The sequence below is a fragment of the Lepidothrix coronata genome, unplaced genomic scaffold, assembly GCF_001604755.1.
Source record: "Lepidothrix coronata isolate B3197 unplaced genomic scaffold, Lepidothrix_coronata-1.0 Scaffold52, whole genome shotgun sequence".
In the NCBI taxonomy this organism is placed as follows: domain Eukaryota; kingdom Metazoa; phylum Chordata; class Aves; order Passeriformes; family Pipridae; genus Lepidothrix; species Lepidothrix coronata.
In genome coordinates, this window is record NW_016690232.1 from 5,153,829 (window position 1) to 5,167,241 (window position 13,413).

The 13,413-nt window shown below is 41.6% G+C and overlaps 1 protein-coding gene across 4 annotated transcripts in view; it reads left to right on the plus strand.

The window, feature by feature from the left end:
- Window positions 1–13,413, plus strand: part of RFWD2 (ring finger and WD repeat domain 2) — a 121,689-nt gene that overhangs the window by 35,696 nt on the left and 72,580 nt on the right. The window lies entirely within an intron of this gene.

A 13,413-nucleotide genomic window follows, 5' to 3' on the forward strand; every position in this document is an offset into this window, starting at 1 on the left:
TTCTACAAAGCCTGTTGTAGGCTCAGTCCTCTTTATGTTAGTTTAGTTGTGTTGTAAGTGATGCAGTTTTGGCGTTTTAAAAACCATCCGTCTTGCTTGGTAATTTTAAGAACCTGTGGTAGGTTTACATTTTAACAGTAGATCCAGTCATAATGGCAAATGATAAAAAACTGAATTGTTTTTAACTGTGACTGCTTGAAGTTTTGAGCATTGGAAGATCTGTTTGCAGTGTTGAGCACTGGCAAGGGGATGGTTGTGGTAAAGCCAAGGCAACAGCTCCAACAACAGCTGTATGGAGTGGTCATGTCCTGTGTGCTGCTGCTGAAGCTCCTCTGAGCCTCCTGTGGAGCAGTTTGGACACTTAGCTGGTGAAATGCTATTGACTCTTCCAACAGAATCAGTTTCTTCTAGTTCAGCTCCATGAACCAGCTCCCTTAGGGATCAGGCTTGAGAGCACATGGAGAGGCTGTGAGTTGTCAACAGCCCTAACTTTAAACTGGTTTCTCCCCCACCCTGGGAATTTGCTTAGTCTGTGGTGGCTTGTTTTGGAGCTCCTTGTGGTGGAAAAAATGATGGATCGTGTTAACTGGGAAATCTCTTCTGCATGGCAAGTATGCAGGACCCATCAGCTTCTTGCAGGAATGTTTCACTAATTTAAATGTTTGTTCACAGCAATCTTTTGAGAGAGAGAAGAAGTATCCTTGTTTTGTACATGGGGATCAGGAGATCCAAAGAGACTATACTTGAGGTCTTGAAAGAAACATTAAATGGACAAGATAAATTAAACTTGGGTTTTCTGAGCCTTGATCTAGTGCCTTACGAAGGGGTCATTTGGGTAGTGACGGAACAGCTGAATATTTGTTGAAAGACCCCAAGAAATTTGTACTATGTGAAGAAATGGAGGCATATGTAGCATAGAATACATATTTTTGTTTAAAGCAGCATCGATTTTTTAACTACTGCAATATGTAGCAGGAATGTATAATGTCCGACTTAGCCACAGAGGTCAGAGCACAATAATCAGGGATCTGATGTATATTTAACCTGCACTGATTGGGTTCACACTTGCTGCAATGAAATGCAGATGGGAATCTCACTGCAAGGTAGACAAACTTCCTCAGCTTCCGACCAGCACGGATTGGATTTTGCTCCTTTGCCTTTTCTTCTCCTTGACATTCTGCAAGGGAAGCATTTTTGTGGTATTTGGTTAGAAAATGCTGGAAGGGCACTAAATCACGCTCCTGTTTTGAAGGCATCCTAATTCTTGAGTGAAATATATGTTTGAAAAGTATGTGTGCTCCTGCTAAAATGAAGATACTGTGGGGCCTCCCTCCAAGCCAGTCCTAGAACTGGTAATTAAATGCATTTCACTGAATAATAACTTAGTTTCTGACTCAGTGTTCTCCCCTGCTCATGCTTTTTATTTATCAAAGCATTTGAGAAATTTTTAGGGGTTTTAGCATGTGGGCTGAGTGAGACTGTTCACATCTGAGCATGTCCTCAAGTGCTTTGGTTGCTGAATGTGCTGCTGCTGTTGCTCTTGTTGGCTTCTGGCTATTCAAACAGTTCCTGTGAAGTCATAATTTGGCAATCAAGAGTTTATACTTAGTATGTGTTGACCAGCATAGTCCTGTGTTCACCATTGTTCGTCATCCAGATTAATAGCCCCAAATTCAGAGAGTCTGTGAAACTAAACAAGGTGTGTGGCTTAGTGATGGCAGCTTAAGAAAATAAGAGCAGCTTTTAGGTATTCACAGATGAGCCAAATTAATTAAGGCACTTAAAAAGTGAAAATATGCTTTTAACATGCTCTGAAAAGTTTCATTTATTCTACTGCACTGCCTTTTAAAGGTGTTCCTGGGTATGAAGTAGGAAACACTGATGAAGAGACAGAAAGGAAGTCTTGCTGCTTAGCCTGTTCTGTTAAGACAACTGGATTTAAATACAAAGTAAATACAAGACTACTATGTAAGAAATCTTAATTTTTTTTAGGAAGTAATTTAAAGGGATATTTTAAGTATGCTTAAAAATAAAAGTAGAATTGACCAGAAGTTAAACTTCATTGCAATTTTTTTTTTTAAATAAGCTGCTGTTACAAATGTGCAGAATACAGGAGTGTTGAGTTTAATTGCTTTAACCCTACATAAAGTTCACACTCTGGACTCCAAAAGATCTGCTGACTTAAAGAGCTTTTTAAGATGTATTAGCTTTAAGTTCATGAAGGAGGAAGATGGAAATGTTCCTTATCTGCAAAACCTTGATGTTAAGAAGGGAAATAAAGCTGGGTTTATGGTAACAGGGTGAAAACTGTAATTAAAAACAGGCTGGAAAAGCCCTGAAACTGAGTGGCAGCAGCGCTCTCCTGAATTCCTTGCCACAGGAATGTCCGGACTTCTCAACGCTCTGTATGTTGTGTTCCTATAAAAATCCTGATAAACGTTTAGGAAAGCTCCAGTTGCCTTTTGGGATGAGGGGACAAGCCAATCTCTGCTCTCCAGATCCAGGTCTCCCCAGCTTGGCAGGGAGCTTGCCCGAGGGACCAGTGCAAGACTGGTACCCAAGCTGTGCATCTCCCACCACGGGCTCGAGGCCTTATTTGGGAAGGTGCACACCCTGAGATCGCGAGCCCAGAGGGGGAGAGCTTCCTAACCTTGCTTAGAAATGCGCTCACGAGAAAAATTTCATCCCTCTGTCCTTTTTTTTCCCCTTATTTGCTTCAAGAACAGCAGATGATCAGAGAAGGATGTTCAGGGAAGAAAACAGGTGATTGCAGGTGGCTCAGTTTTGCTGTAGCATCAAGGGGACTTGCAGCACGTTTGCAATATGAACACGTACCTCGATGTGCTAAATGGCTTTTTAATACACTCAGCTCTATTAAGTACAAAGTGTTTACACGATTTTCACAAGTATATTAAGTTTTGTTAGAATTGGGCCAAGGAATACATTTTCCATTTATTATGCCCCTAGACAGAGCAGTTGTCAGAGCTTAACTTTCCTTCTCTCTGCTGGCAGTGGCAGTAAATGTAAAGGCTTTCTTTTAAAGATGAGTCTGTAAACTGCTGCGTTAGCATTACAATGATTTATGGAGAAAATTGCTTTACCACTGTCAGAGGCCTTCAGAGAATAATGTGGCAGTCTTTCATATTTGGGAAAAAAAAAAAAGGGAACAAAAATGAGAGAAATATACACTACAGCAAAATGTCTCTTGGAAACCTGGGTATCAGGGAGCTAGTTCTCCCTGCTCTGTGGTTCCCAGCTCTGGTGGGAACATGAATATGTCTTTATTTTAAGTTCTTCTGAGTCAGGTTACCATTTCTCTGAAAAATGCCATCCAAAGGGGGTTGGATACCAACACTAAATATATTTATCTAAACGCACAGTGACTTACAGAGAGGAAAACAAACAACTTGTGGTTTTGGCTGCTAAAACTCTTACCTTTGGTGTCCCTTATTCTGTTTATTTCATCTTTTGCTGTTATTCCGTTGCCTCTGAGTAATGAACAAGACGTGAAGAGGTTTCTCTTAGATTTAATTGCACTGTTCGGATGCTATTTCAAGATTGCATTTTTGTTTGTGTTGACTCTTTCAGTAACATGACCTGAAATCCTTTCTTCTAAGGTGAGCTTGAAAGAAAAAAATCCATTAGGAGTGAGTTTTTCATGTATTCATTGAACCATTCTATTTTTCTGTTCCCCTTTTTACTGTGGACTACAATTACTTGTCCATATAAATTCTCAGAACCAGCCTTTAACAAGATACCTTTTAGTTCTGTGTTGACCATAACAAGCCCCCTTTTCTCTTTTTATTTTTTTTTTCAGTGCTTGGGCTGGCCAGGATTAGATGAGCCATTTTATTAAGTTCGTGACCAGCAATGTTTCTGTCTTGGTGGTAAAGATAAATTAATGAAATGGAAGTGGGTTTATCCTTCACAGGATTATGTTTCAGAGTGCAGCAGATGCTGCTCCATGAGAAGATGAGAAATGAGGAGGGCTGGATTTTTCTTATAGCCTGTTAAATAAATCATTTTTTAGATGGACTCGGTTTTATTTACAAGTGGCAGCTCAAAACCGTGAATGGATCTGTCTTATTTGAACTGTTCCCACAAGTAGAAGGAAGAGAGAAATGCTTGGATAAAGAGACTTAAACTGCAGAATGGCCAAGGAAACTTGAAGCATAATTCCCTGAGCCTGCTTGAAGGTTGTGCTTGTCCTGTGGTCCTCTTATGTTATTTCATCTGAGGTTTTGGCCTGTAGACCAGAGTTTGTCTGGGGCTCAAATGGGATTTTAAATTAGAGTTGAGTGAAATGCAGAGCATTTCCCTCACTTTCCCATCTTTTTCTGTGGAGTGCAGAACTGATACATTTCCTAGTGCTGCATAAATGTGGTCTGAGTTCCTTGAGTAGAAGCTAAAGGTGACTTGTACTCAGCACAAGGGTTATACAGGTGTCAGTTCCCATCCAAATTCAGAGTTCAGAGGCACTCAGTCCTGTAACAGAGCCCTCCCAGTCCCCAGGAATGGCTGCTGGTACCCAAAGGGCCTCTGACACCAGAAAAGAGCATATTTTCTCTTGGCCCAAAAAGCAAACCTTCTGGTGACCACGGTGATGCTGCACAGAGGAGTTTGTTCTTCCATCAACCTAAGGGCTAAAACTTAAATAACTTGACATTGGCAAGTTAATGAATGGAAGTTGCATGGCTACCAGTGGGACCTCATTTTTTTCCTCCTGATTTCAGACTATTTGGTAGTAGGAAGATCATTTTCCCATTAGACTCTATTAGTACTTCAAGCCTGTCTCCATCTGCAGATAATTAGATGAGAGTTTTCACCTGGATTTCAACTTTATGAATTTTTATAAATGGTCTGTTAGAAGTATTGAGCGGTCTTTTGATGAATTTGGGAATTGGCTTTTAAACACGTTTCGAATAGTGACTGTACTTCAGGTCTTTAATTTTTTTGTCTGTCTTGAAGACACTTTGTGCAGTTCACCTAAACAGTTTCCATCTCATGGCAAGTGTTTTGTAGCAGTCCCTGGCTCAGCATGGGACAGTCCAGCTTTGGAGTGGGTGCAAGCTCCATCCTCGGAGTTATTCAACAACAGGCTGGAGAGAGCCCTGAGCAACCTGGTCTGACCAAAGAGCTGCCCCTGCTCTGAGCAGGATATTGGACTAGAGACCTCAAAGTCTTGGGGACTCTTTGTGATAAAGGTACATGATCAGATCACTAGAAATTCGACAGTTCTGTCCTCACTTTCTACTGAGCATCCTCCTCTGGCTTCCAAGTTTTAAGGAAGAGGAATTTAAGGAGGAATTCCTTATATGACTTGTATAGTAAAAAGGGAATTTCACCCCTACAAACTTTAAGATCCATGCTTATAATTTCCACAGAATTGTATTTATTAGATTTGAAACTGGTTTGTTTGTTTTGGGTTTTGTTGGTTTGTTTGTGTGTTTTGAAAAGCAGCTTTGTGAAAGTGCAGGCACTCAAAATGGATGCTGTGGTGTCAAGAATGTCCTCTGAGAGATTAATATTCAGGATAGGAGGATGGTACCATGTGAAAATTGCATTGCATCATTTCATCCGCCCCTTCTTGGCTCATCAGGGTGGAAATCTTTTCAGTGAGGCTGCAGGTAGCTGCCCTTCTGTCCCTCCTGATGTCCATGGGATAATGGCTGTCATCAGGCAGTAGTGCTGTGTCTTGGCCTCAGGAATTGCAAGCCATGAAAGCTGTGGTTTCACAGCATCTTCTGCACAGAATTCCCATGCCAAGAGTGTCTGTAAAAGCCAAAGACTGATTTCTCTTAATCCCCCCCCCAATTTTATAGCTTTCATTCAACATTGAGTGTTGATACAGTGAATTCTTGTTTCTGCTTGAAGACACAAGCCTGTTATTAATAGAAAATGGATTTCTGTAGCTTATTACAATGTTCTTTTAATTTTCTAGCTATATTTGTTGGAAAAGCCTAAATTTGCTTGGAGCTAATGATCTGAAAAGTATTAGCTTGCCTTTGGATTTTTTTTTTGTTGTTGTTATTCCTTCCTTGCTAACTAGAAAAGTTAGTCTGTTAGATGGTAGGTAGTTGAAAAAATATAATAAGGTAGTGTGTTAAAGCATGCAAAGATGTATGGTCTGGGCTTAAATGCTTCTGAGAATAAACCTGACAAGCAGCTCAGCTTGGAGAAGAGGCTTGAGCTCATGATTATTAATATAATATCATTTGTATTAATAAATACAGTCTCTAAGTCATGTTTGGGATTTATGTGCTGCATAGTTGTTTTCTAGAATAAGGTAATAAATAACATAGAATAAGTTATGAAGCGGTGCTTATGTTCTCGTAGGATTATATACAAGTGTGTGCATACATTTGTGCTAGTGAAGATGGAAGGCAGATCAAGTTTCTCTATATGAGGCTGAAATTAAGGTTATACATAAACCATTCTTTAGGAAAAAATAAAGTACTTATGGATAGCATTCAAAATACTGATGAAATAAGATTCAAAATGCCAACACAACAAATCTCCTGAAACAGGCTTGTCAGTTGGATGAAAAATGCTTCAAATGATGTTTTAACCTCGTTCCATCAATACCAGGCAGGCAGGACCGTTGCAGTTAAGTGCCCCAGCCCATCCTTTGGAAAGGCTCATCCGTGGCGTATGGACTCTATTTAGGAAAGCTGCTGCCCTGACTTGTGGTGCCTGTTGGATTCAGATGAGGAGTCTAAAGAGGTTACTGTCTCCAGCTGTCCCTCCCGGTGCTCTGCAGGGTGTCTGGCAGAAGAGCTGATGGCAGCGTCAGGCAAATCTGGAGGGTTGAGTTACTGGGTTGGAGGCTTGGGGTGGTGACTTGTCCTGTGAAATGGGACCTCTGGCAGTGTGGTCAGCTGGAGACAAATATCTTCAGCTGCTGCTGTGAAATCATGGAGGAATCATGGAGCTTGTGGGCAGACTGCATTGTTTACAGTGCCAGTATTGATGGAGGTCCCTCTCTCAGATCTAATTGTTCCCCTGCCTCTTCAGCTCTGTCAGCAGCTGCCTTGCTCAATTTTCAAGAAACGAAATCCTTGTTGGTGTAGTTATAAATGTGGTGGCATGGAAACAAGCTTGCAAGCTTCTGAAGGGCCTTATATTTAGAAGGCACTTCAGTATCTATCACAACTGATTGAGCTCCTTCCTACTTCGTGGTGTAATCCTGAAGAGATGGTACTGCTGTTCAGGCAACCTTACAGGTTGTTGTGGAGCAGGGTTCCCCCCCTCAAACTTCCTTCTTAGACAGCTTGGACAGATGCTGCTGTCTTCTGTTCCACCTGAACACGAGGAAGAACTTCTTCACTGTGGGGGTGACAGATTGCCTGGAGAGGGTGTGGAATCTCCCTCACTGGAGATGTTCCAGAACTGTCTGGATGCAATCCTGTGCCGTGTGCTCTGGGATGACCCTGCTTGAGCAGGGAGGTTGGACCAGCTGATCTCACCAGTGGTTCCTTCCAACCTTACCCATTCAGTGATTCTGCTCTGGAAATGTTTCCCAAGCTTGAAGGCAGCTGAGTATGTTTGGATACTTGTAACCTCTTCCACCGAGGTATTTGGCAGTGTTGGGGCTGTGCTCCAGCTACTGTCAGAGCTGTTCAGAACCTGCTGTGTACCAGCCCAGTTGGGTGAAATGGCAGATCCTGGGGTTATACAAAATGCTGCAGCAGGCAGACTGATCCTTTGGCTTGAATTTTAAATAGCCTCATGAGAAACGTTCTGCATTTAACCGTTGGCATTTTTAGTTAACGTTTCCCTACTCCAGCTTGTTTAAAACGGTGTTTGTGGAAAAACTGAATCTAATCCTCATTAACTTGCATGGTAGTTGTTTGCAGCAGCTTTGGCTCATTGTACTTCTTTGGATCTGGCGTGGAAAAAGCCTGGGATTGTCGTCATCTTCTCTTCAGCATGCAGAAGAGCATCGCCTCGCAGGAAAGTGGCTTTTTATCAATACACTTTGTTTGGTTGCTTGCAGAATTCAGCAGTTCCCTATAGGTTTTCTCATGGTTAGTGCTAATTAAGCCGAGTTCCCCTGAATGCATATATGGAAAAAACCTTATGCAGTAGAAGAGGATGTCTCTAGCTATAGTCTTACAGCCAAGGCTGGGAGTCTGCTGTGGCTTCCTGGGAGATTTTGTGCTTAGAGGAGATTTAGGTTCATGGTAACTTCTCTGCAAAGTAGAGAGGACCATGGTTCTGAAAAGGGAGCTGTTGCAAGGAGCCCAATTAATCTCATAGCATACTATATACCCTCGTTGGGTTTTAAAAAAGAATGACTGTTTTATCTAGCGATGACAAAGCATGAAAGTAGCTCTGTTGGGTTTGATTTCTGAGCTGTGAGATGGATCTGAGCCCACCAAACCTCCCTGATTCAGGCTTAATATTCTCCTTTAAACAAGCTCTTTATGGAACGGGCGTACTGCAAAGTGGTCTCTGTTAGAACTGATGGCATTTCATTACACTTAAAAGGGTTTTTGTGAGCATGAAGTGGGCCTGGAACTAGGTCTAATGACATTACTTTGTTAATGCAGTACCTTTTTATGCCTTCCTTCAAAGGGAGCAGAACAGACCTCCAGGCTACTGTGGCTGTAAGAAAGATCCTGAAAGTGTGATTGCAGCATGGCTGGTGCAATAATGTGTTCCCAAGGGAGCCTGGAGCTGAGGACTGTCCTTCCCTTGCAGTGCTGGCTTGGATGGGCTGCTCTAACACCTTTCCCTGTCTGTTGCCCAGATGTGGGGGGGGGGGGGGGGAGATAATCAACACACAGAGCTGACTTTCTGGTGTCTTTATATTTATGCTCCAAATAGAGGTTTGCTGAGGGGGAGTGAATTCTCATCAGGTTTTTGGAGCCTGGAGGAGGCACAGTGGCAGGGGAGGGTACCCAGGGTGCATTCAACAGCAGCTGGTGCTGCTGGAGCTGGAATATCCCAGACAACTCCCGGGAATGGAATCATAGTGAAATAGCTTGGGATCCCCTGTCCCATGGTTTTCCTTAGGCATCCATTAGGCTTGAATGTGATCTACTGAGGGTAGCCAAGGCAACTTTACCTTGATGAGAGCACAAATCTGGAGATATTTTGGTAACCTGGGGGTCACATCCAAGTCAAATTAATGTGATTTTTAAGGATGAAGGTGGTTCACTCTCTGATAGAGTGACTTTGAGGGGTAATCTCATTTATACATATAACTTATCTATCCATATAACAGTCTAGAGAATCAATGCTTTCTCTAAGTGGTCCTTTCTGACTAGCGATTGCAATAACCTCTCTGGGATCGTGATATGCTTGCTCAGTTTATATTTTGGAAAACATTTGGCAACATGGGGGTTTGAGTCAGGGAATATATTCTACAGTAGTGGTGTGTACTTGTCCCTGTGGGACAGGTTAAAGACTCTGAAATAGCAGCAGTGACCTTATTTAGGTGATGCTCTGTAGTAAGGAGTAACTAATGCAATTGTTGCTTCATTAAAACAAACAAACAAACAAAACCACCAAAACCAAACAAGCAACCCCACAAAACTCACTACATTTTATTTGGTCACTCGCAGCTTTAGCAAAACAGTGTCTTGATACGAAACTTCATATGCTTTGTCTCAGTAACTTTTGGGTTTGTGTGACAAAATTAATACTTTGAGCTGATGGAACACAAAATTTGAGAACTTTAATAGCAGCTTCCTATGCCTGAATATAGCTTTGCTTTCAAAGACCACAAATTAGTATGCTCTTGCATGCTTAGTGACACTAATTGCTTTACTTTAAAGTATCAGTCTGCTGTAAAAATGGTGTCTCAGGTGTGTGAGAATAATACCAATTTCTGTATTGCTCCTAGGTGCTGAGCAGTCTACACTGGTGCCCATGGTGTTGGATTGTAACCTAAATTTCTAACCTTTATTTCAATGCCTCAAAATGAGCATTGGAAAGAGGTAATCAGGCCATAGAATGGGGAACTTGGGGTTGCTAGAAGTGACAGGATATCCCTTAGAGGCCAGGGAGTGGAAGAACAGAGTGAGAAAGGCTGTATGGAAATGTTACTGAAGAGCAAAAGCTGCTGTTGGTCTCTCTCCTTCCTTTCAACCCTCAAGTCCCTCAAAACTGAGAATACATCTGTGTTGCAATTAAATATGTGACCATGGCAAGATATGAGTTAAGGTTAGAGACACAGAAATAGAAGCAGCACCAGATTGGGTAAAAGTAGAATTGAAAGGCTTTGGTATATTCAGGGAGGAAAATATATGTGCGTATGTGTATATATATATATACATATAGTTCCATGAGAGGACTGAGTCATCCACTTTGTGGAAATGGCAACTCCTACGGTCACAGATCTTGTTACCAAGTCAGGGCTGAGGCATTTATGATTATAGTAGCAATTACAGAGTGTATGGAAAGGGGAGAGGAGCAGTTGGCTGCAGACCTTTATTTGTGACTAGTGATGCCATCAAAGGCGAGTGCGGTAGGTGCAGCCCCTGGTTTGAAGGATTAGATACAGCATGTACCTGTAAATATTTGGTCTGGACCAGTTGTGCATGGGTTACTGTTGTCAAGTTCACTCCACCACCTTCATGTCCTGCAGGAGTAACTACCTGGAATGTGTGTGTTGTTTTAAAAGTGTAACTGGGAGGGAGGAAACCCTCATCTGTCCCAAATCAATCTTTTGGTGAGTGCCTCCTAGTTCTAATGTGACTTGTTGAACACTAGTCTTGCTGTTGCCTTGTTCATAACCCTTATGGTGAGGCAGCTGCTCTGTTCCCTTAATCAATTTAGTTGCCCATCTGTATGCATTCCCTAACTCCAGCCCATCCTCCTGGGATGCGGAGAACAACTGCACACACCATCAGGATGCAAATGTAGGAATGTAGCAAGGCTTTGCACAATGGCAGAACTGCTAAATACTCATTCTTTACTCCTCCCCTGCTGCTCTACCCTCAACACCAAGCCAACCTTCCAAGCATGTTTCAGAAGCAATTTATTTCGTAATTCCATTTGTTAGCTCTGAGTGCTCTCCAAGGTCACAGGTTTTAGCATTAAAATAAAGCAATTGATTTGTAATCTCACAGACTGGGAATAAAGAGAAGCAACAGAGAAACCAGAACCCTTGAGGATGTGTTTACTTCCTAGCAGCTCTTAGTAATATTTCCATGGGATGCTGGTCATCAACTTCTTAGAAAAATGCAAACTGTGATTTGGGACATGGAGATGTCTCTCTTTGATTTTCCCTAGAACAAAACAATCAGCTCCTTTCAATTTGATTTCTACAAGTAATTCTGCTGCACATTTATAAAGCTCTTTCAAATATCCAGGAGTTCTTGTGTCCCCAAAAGATTCTTTATAGAAATTCAGCTAGTCTTTGTCGGTCAGAAATGTGGAGTTTGAAAGTAAGTTTAAAAAAAAATCAAAAGGAGCAATTGCTAATTGTTTTTAACAAGCACATCTTTGAGGAGCAAGGACCAGTGCTGGTCCAAAAGGTAATTTCCTATTATTTCCTATTATTGTGTTGCATGTTTTCTTTGTGCTAATGATGAATTCACTTGGGCTGTAGAAATGTATCACCTGCAAAGCAGATTGTTGTCATTCTGAGCTGTCTTTTGACAAAACAAAACTAAGTTCTCTGGTGAATTTTCAGATAGATAAGCTTGTGTATAAGCAAGCACATCTACACAAAGACTTCAGCAGCAAGTGACAGGAATACTATTGAGCCAGTTAAATGCAAATAGGCCTGGCTTAATGCTAAATGTATTTAAAAGGCTAAATGTATTTAAAAGGGAGAAAGCATGAAAATAACTTGTTGCTGTGCTAGTGGGCTGTTTGTCCTAATGCTGATTAGTCCAGGCGGAAGCAGAGCTTTGCAAATATTGGGAATAGTTTTATGTGGTCTATAATGCACTAGATTAGATACTTGGATTGTTCCTATTTTTCTTTGTAAATCACTAGCAGAAAGTGAGAACACCTGTACCAGGACTGTGCACAGGTGATGGAGGCCAAGGTGCAGGTGTGTGTTGGGTCTACCTTCCTCTTACAGCAATGAATGTCTGTACCAGTAGTGGTTTCTTTCTGCATCCTTTTTCTCCCTGCAGTGTCTTTGCTCTTTGAAGGTCACAGGTCTGACAATCAATTCTATTGCTTAATGCTTTTTATTATTTCTTTAATGATGTGTTAACTTTTATGGATATATTGAAATACTCATTTGTTATGTCTACAGCATGTCTCTATTTAAAAAAAAATTTGAATTAATGCTAGAGAAGCAAAACCACCCCAGGTTAGAAAGGTTCTATTCTGTTCTAATAACTTGGCTTTTTACCAGACATTGTAATACTTTTTTTTTTTTCAGCAGAAGGCTGAGGGTATAAATTGAATCCAGGTAGATGAATCACTGCCATCAGTTTAGTTGTGCTTTACCTGAATACACAGGGCAGGGAGCAGGAGCAGAGACAGCGGTTCAATTAAGATTGTGGTACAAGTAAATCCGTGGTATTGTTACAGAGGCTTTCGATTGTAAAATTCTTCCATGGGACACGGCGAGCTGACGAGACAAGACAGGCCTGAATGGTGTTTTCATCCTGTTTTTATAAAAAGTGATTTAAACTGATGTAGATCTTGGGAAGGGGGGCAACCTGGCTGCTTAGATGACTTCTTTCCCTCTCCCATTTTATTTAAATAGCTGCCTGCATGCTTGCTAAATTCCCCAGCCATAATCATGCTCCTTCATGCGTTTTGGAGGCTCATGATTTTGCACAGGCTGGACTTGACAAGCTTCTCTAGAGAGCAGTCATGAGTGGGACTGTCTCCTGCCACTGCCTGGGAGAAGTTTAGGTGCCTGAGTTAAAAGGCCAAGTTTCAAGCTGCTTTATTGAATTATTTTATACCATCAGGCTGCATTATCAACACTTTCCTCTCTGTAGTTTAAAAATAACTGGATGATATCTCCTTTACGAGGACTTGAAAATTCTGTTGGTGTTTAAATTTATCTTTCCTTAGAAGCATTGCAGTGCCTTCGACTTCTCGGCTGTGTTGGGGAGTAGGAAACTCTTCCTGTTACAGCTATGGGGGCAGCCTGAAGAGCCCTCTCTCTTCTTGTAATTGGTTTAATGCTTTCTAATTGTAGAAAGGTACCTTGAATACCCCTGCTTCCAGGATTTTGAATGTGAAATCAGTGTAAACTTAGTTTTCCCTGCTGCCATTCATAACTTCCTGCCTGGTCCATAAACGCTCTGGATTCTTGGGGGTGTGGGGAGGGAAGTGATAGGGGCAGCTGAGATTGAAATGAATTACTGAGTGTAAGAACCCCAAAAAGAGACCTCTCAAAGCAGTAGATTGATTGCTTAGTCAGGAGACTTGAAGAGAGCTGGTTGCTGATTTTAGAAAACTGGAGACTGAGGGCAAGTGCTGCCCCCA